The sequence below is a fragment of the Oncorhynchus keta genome, chromosome 14 (genome assembly GCF_023373465.1).
Source record: "Oncorhynchus keta strain PuntledgeMale-10-30-2019 chromosome 14, Oket_V2, whole genome shotgun sequence".
Lineage (NCBI taxonomy): Eukaryota > Metazoa > Chordata > Actinopteri > Salmoniformes > Salmonidae > Oncorhynchus > Oncorhynchus keta.
This window is the reverse complement of record NC_068434.1, coordinates 67,651,256-67,657,201: the sequence shown is the minus strand read 5'-3', so window position 1 is coordinate 67,657,201 and position 5,946 is coordinate 67,651,256. Positions and strand designations below refer to the sequence as shown.

Genomic DNA, 5,946 nt, shown 5'->3' with positions numbered 1-5,946 from the left:
TTCTGAGAAAGCTGTGTGTTTTTCTTGGCCTGTGTCATTTTCAGGTTTTCTCCACAAGCCACCCTGTGAAAGACTCCCTATAATATCACACTTTCATAGGCTGAGGTATTTCTCCAAGAATGTACAGTATGAAAAATGATTTAAGCTTTAAATCCATGGTAACTTTCTCACTGTAAATGATTTGCCTGTTAACAACGGTAAATAGACTTTGACCATGGTTACTTTAAGTAGCGCTGCATATTTCTTAGGTTCTTGTCTTATTAGGTCATAAGGATTCAACATAAATTACTGATTTGCATCTCTCCCAATCACACTGAATTTTGATATTCTCTTATCATCCCTTTTCCATTTATAGCAGTGGGGTATGTAACACCTTTATTATGCAATATAAATTAGGTCGGTCCTTTGCTATCTACTGGCAGGCCGGTGGCCTTTCACAATGTCACCACCACAACTTCCTATAAATCAAATACAACTGTGATAACAAATGTTCGGCCTTTTGTCAAGCTCCTATCCCCCCACAGTAATGTAACTCAAATGGGTGACCTTTGTCAATGTCCTATGTGCTATTTATAGCCACTATCATCTATGCCTACAGAATTTATCTCTCTGACTGGCATAAACATAATTTATGCAGAAGATATATTACTGTTTTTATGCTCCAATGCTGTAATCTATTTGAAATATGGATTGCATCCTTTTATCATTGTGTAGCTAAACCACTTTAACTATGCGGTCATATTGCACCTCTCAACAGCCCAAGACTATTTTCTGGATGAGACCAGGGTTCCAGAGTGTTGTTACGACATTGTGATTACTTTTCAATGTTGCTCTTCAGGTTTTGGGAATTAATTCATGCAAATGGTTTCACACAGACATTATATTTACTGTACCATTACATCTAATCACATTTGAAAGGTATCTCTTCATTCATTTTTAAGTGAGGCTCTGAGATGCCTTTTGGGCATCCTGGCTCTCTCAATCAGACAGCAGAGTTTTTCTTAACACTGCACCCCTCTTCCATCTGATGTCTACTCGACAACATCACAGACTAAAAAGAACCTCTGCTGCACCAGAGCAGGTAGCTGGACTTTCTCAGCTCTATTAAGCTCCATGTTTTCCATGGTTACACAACTAAATCTTTATATTTTTCCCGCACATTTGAATGAGATATAATTAGAGTTGACAAGCAAAATGTCATCATCCTCATAATGTTTTGACTCATTGGAAGACCTATCTATGTATTTGGTCAAACAAATGATTTTGGTGACATGGCATATAAAGTAACACATCTCGTCTTAGCCATCTCGGGAGTAACAACATTTCTTTTTTTAGGATTAATTTACCGTGGGTCAAATGTATCCATGCACAGGAGAGTTGTGGGAGGTCAGATACAGAAGCTGTAAGATATTCTCATACAGAACGTTCTGTGCAGTATTGCAGTCAATGAATTTACGGCTTGTTTGTGAAATTGGAAAACGCTAAATGAATTGCATCGTGTCCCAAGTAAATATTTATGAATGGGCAGAAACAGGGGCATCATTGTTGTCACCCCCACCCATGTTATTTGAGTTGCCCCTGACATTTGAAAAAACCCAAAGTTACATAGTGTCAGCCAATGAGAGGTGAATCACTGCAGGAGCAAACTGGGCCTGTATATAGTGAACTGCCCACAGTGCTTTGGGCTCCTGTGTTTCTTTTGTCGAAATTTAGTGCAGAGATGGCACGTCTGGTTCTCCCCATCTTTTTGGTTATCTCTCTCACCTTGCTCCACCAGGGATATAGCCGTCCATCTCGTACCAGGAAAGCAGTGCCAGCATCACAGAGAGGTAATACTCGTCACACACACTAAACTAAACTTCAGTGGCTCTACTATGTTTTTCTGTACATCTTCTCTCTGACATGCCTGCCTGCTTGTCTGTGTTTCTATGGCGTTACAGCGGCAGATGAGGATGATGTAAAGTCGCAGCTGGAGAAGCTGTGACAGGAGGTGAACTCCCTGAAGGAGATCTCAGCTCTGCAGACAGGTATGCTGAGCTGGCTGCTCTGTGGGCTCATACTAAGTGCTGCTTTATGGCCAGGAAGGTTTCAAAGAGGGAATGCTTCTCATGGGGAAACAGTGCAGATTTAGCAGTTACTCTATGTTTCTTATGGGTTAGGCAAGTGTAAACTGTATGTACCTTTGGTACATGCACTCTTAGAGAAAAAAAGGTGCTATCTGGACCATAAAAGGGTTATTCGGCTGTCCCCATAGGAAAACCCTTTTAGGTTCCAAGTAGAACCCTTTTGGTTCCAGGTAGAACACAAAAAATAGGGTTCTCCTATGGAGAGAGTTGAAGAACCCTTTTGGCAACTCTTTTTCTAATAGTGTGGAATCGATGCAGAGAAATTCTGATTTGATATTTCTTATGGTAATTCACACAAACCCCAGACATCAGGTTAGCATACACTTTCATTTGTCATTTACTAATATGCTCAGTTACCAGTAGAGGGCAGGAGTACTCTTACCTTCAACCTCATGCCTCGCAGCAGCAATAATGTTGACAGAGCACTGAGTCATGTGCTGGGGAAGATAATGCTGTTGAATTTCTTCGTAAAGGCCTTGGAGCGCATTGCGAAATGTATGATGATGGATATAAAAGTATTATGATGAGACAGGTTCTTTATACAGGGAGGGTGGAAGAACAGAGTGTTACTGTCGCATATAGTATGCCTCTGTCTGAGTTCCCTCCCACTGAAAGGGCTTATGTCTTATTTTGGGAACTTGGTTTAGGAAACATGGATACAGATGAAAACCTTTGCTTCGTCCTACTAGTCCTCATTATGTCTGATTGAAATTCTATAGATAAAATATCAGTGAGACATTATACACCAATATATCATGGCGATATACAGTGGGGAGAACAAGTATTTGATACACTGCTGATTTTGCAGGTTTTCCTACTTACAAAGCATGTAGAGGTCTGTCATTTTTATCATAGGTACACTTCAACTGTGAGAGACGGAATCTAAAGCAAAAATCCATAAAATCACATTGTATGATTTTTAAGTAATTCATTTGCATTTTATTGCATGACATAAGTATTTGATACATCAGAAAAGCAGAACTTAATATTTGGTACAGAAACCTTTGTTTGCAATTACAGAGACCATACGTTTCCTGTAGTTCTTGACCAGGTTTGCACATACTGCAGCAGGGATTTTGGCCCACTCCTCCATACAGACCTTCTCCAGATCCTTCAGGTTTCAGGGCTGTCGCTGGGCAATACAGACTTTCAGCTCCAGCCAAAGATTTTCTATTGGGCTCAGGTCTGGAGACTGGCTAGGCCACTCCAGGACCTTGAGATGCTTCTTGCGGCGCCACTCCTTAGTTACCCTGGCTGTGTGTTTCGATGTCATGCTGGAAGACCCAGCCACGACCCATCTTCAATGCTCTTACTGAGAGAAGTAGGTTGTTGGCCAAGGTCTTGCGATACATGGCCCCATCCATCCTCCCCTCAATACGGTGCAGTCGTCCTGTCCCCTTTGCAGAAAATCATCCCCAAATAATGATGTTTCCACCTCCATGCTTCACGGTTGGGATGGTGTTCTTGGGGTTGTACTCATCCTTCTTCTTCCTCCAAACACGGCGAGTGGAGTTTAGACCAAAAAGCTCTATTTTTGTCTCATCAGACCACATGACCGTCTCCCATTACTCCTCTGGATCATCCAGATGGTCATTGGCAAACTTCAGACGGGCCTGGACATGCGCTGGCTTGAGCAGGGGGACCTTGCGTTCGCTGCAGGATTTTAATCCATGACAGCGTAGTGTGTTACTAATGGTTTTCTTTGAGACTGTGGTCCCAGCTCTCTTCAGGTCATTGACCAGGTCCTGCCGTGTAGTTCTGGGCTGATCCCTCACCTTCCTCATGATCATTGATGCCCCACGAGGTGAGATCTTGCATGAAGCCCCAGACCGAGGGTGATTGACCGTCATCTTGAACTTCTTCCATTTTCTAATAATTGCGCCAAGCAGCTTGGTGAGCAGCCTTCTCACCAAGCTGCTTGCCTATTGTCCTGTAGTCCATACCAGCCTTGTGCAGGTCTACAATTTTATCCCTGATGTCCTTACACAGCTCTCTGGTCTTGGCCATTGTGGAGAGGTTGGAGTCTGTTTGATTGAGTGTGTGGACAGGTGTATTTTATACAGGTAACAAGTTCAAACAGGTGCTGTTAATACAGGTCATGAGTGGAGAACAGAAGTGCTTCTTAAAGAAAAACTAACAGGTCTGTGAGAGCTGGAATTCTTACTGGTTGGTAGGTGATCAAATACTTATGTCATGCAATAAAATGAAAATGAATTACTTAAAAATCATACAATGTGATTTTCTGGATTTTTGTTTTAGATTCCGTCTCTCACATTTGAAGTGTACCTATGATAAAAATTACAGACCTCTACATGCTTTGTAAGTAGGAAAACCTGCAAAATCGGCAGTGTATCAAATACTTGTTCTCCCCACTGTATATTTCAAATTCTTCAGTAATATTTGAACATGGTAGGTAGGGTTATTGACGGAGGAAGTTTGAAGGAGATACATGTACTAAACTGCTTCCCTCTGCTTCTAATTTGTCTCCATGGTATCAATGCTCACAGGAAGTGTTACCTGACCAGAGGAACCCAAGCACTACCATGAGGCCAACGAACACTGCATCACATGGGGTGGAACACTTGCCACTCCACGTGACCTTAATGAAAACAATGTCCTGAGGGACTATGCCAAGAGGAGTGCGCCAGGTACCAAGGAGTTCTGCATTGGTGTGACAGACATTGTGAAGGAGGGCCAGTATGTAGACATCAACAGCATTCCCATCAGCTACTTCAACTGGGACAAGACCAACAAGCAGCTCAGGGGACGAAGAGGGAGAGCTGTGTCGTGCTCTCACTGGCTGCACAGGGAAAGTGGCATGATGAGGTCTGCCTTGGCAAGAAAAAGTACATTTGTGAATAGCCCATTCCCTAACTTGTGTACCACCATGGAGACCAGATGGTTGTTGACAACCTGATGATAATTTATGCTCGTCATTAAAAAAATACATATGTTATGGTACCACACTGGTTTGTGAGTCTCTCTTTCACCTTCACTGAGTCGTCTGTATTATACAGCTAATTTATGAGTTGGTGAATTTGTAGGGAAGTTGAAATTCTAGGTAAACAATTCCCTTGTGTACTCCCACTTGCAAAAATGATTGTTAATGTGTTCATTGTTTAATAGTTATTTTAAAATAATGAGTAGATAGGGCACACTGTTAGGCCCACCAAAATATGCCACTCAATGATTGGTATAGGACTAGACCGTACAGTAGATTCTATTCCAATCTGTGATATTGTCCATAACTGACAGACAGACAAAGTTACATCCATACATAGGCCTACATACATACAGGTAACTGACAAAATAAAGGAAACACCAAACAAAGTAACCACGAGCCAGGACAGCTTCAATTCACCTTGGCATAGATTCCACAAGTATCTAGAAGTCTATTGGAGGGATGCAACACCATTCTTCCATGGGAAATTCCATAATTTGGTGTTTTGTTGATGGTGGTGGAAAATTCTGTCTCAGGCTCCACTCCAGAATCTCCTACAAGTGTTCAATTGGGTTGCGATCTGGTGACTGAGATGACCCTGGCATATGGTTTACATCGTTTTCATACTCATCAAACCATTCAGTGACCACTTATGCTCTGTGGCAGGAGCATTGTCATCCTATGGGGGGATAGCCATGGCAGCCAAAATAATGGCCTGCCCAGCATTTTTATGCATTACCCTAAGCATGACGGGGAGTTTAAATCAGGAACCAAATCTGTGTGGAAGCACCTGCTTTCAATATACATTATATCACTAATTTACTCAAGTGTTTGCTTTAATTTTGGCAGTTACCTGTACATACATTCCCTACAGACTTG

General features: G+C 42.0%; 1 pseudogene; it reads left to right on the top strand.

The window, feature by feature from the left end:
- The first annotated feature begins 4,532 nt into the window (after positions 1-4,532).
- On the top strand, positions 4,533-5,076 carry LOC118394309 (C-type lectin domain family 3 member A homolog; annotated as a pseudogene).
- Positions 5,077-5,946: the final 870 nt, after the last annotated feature.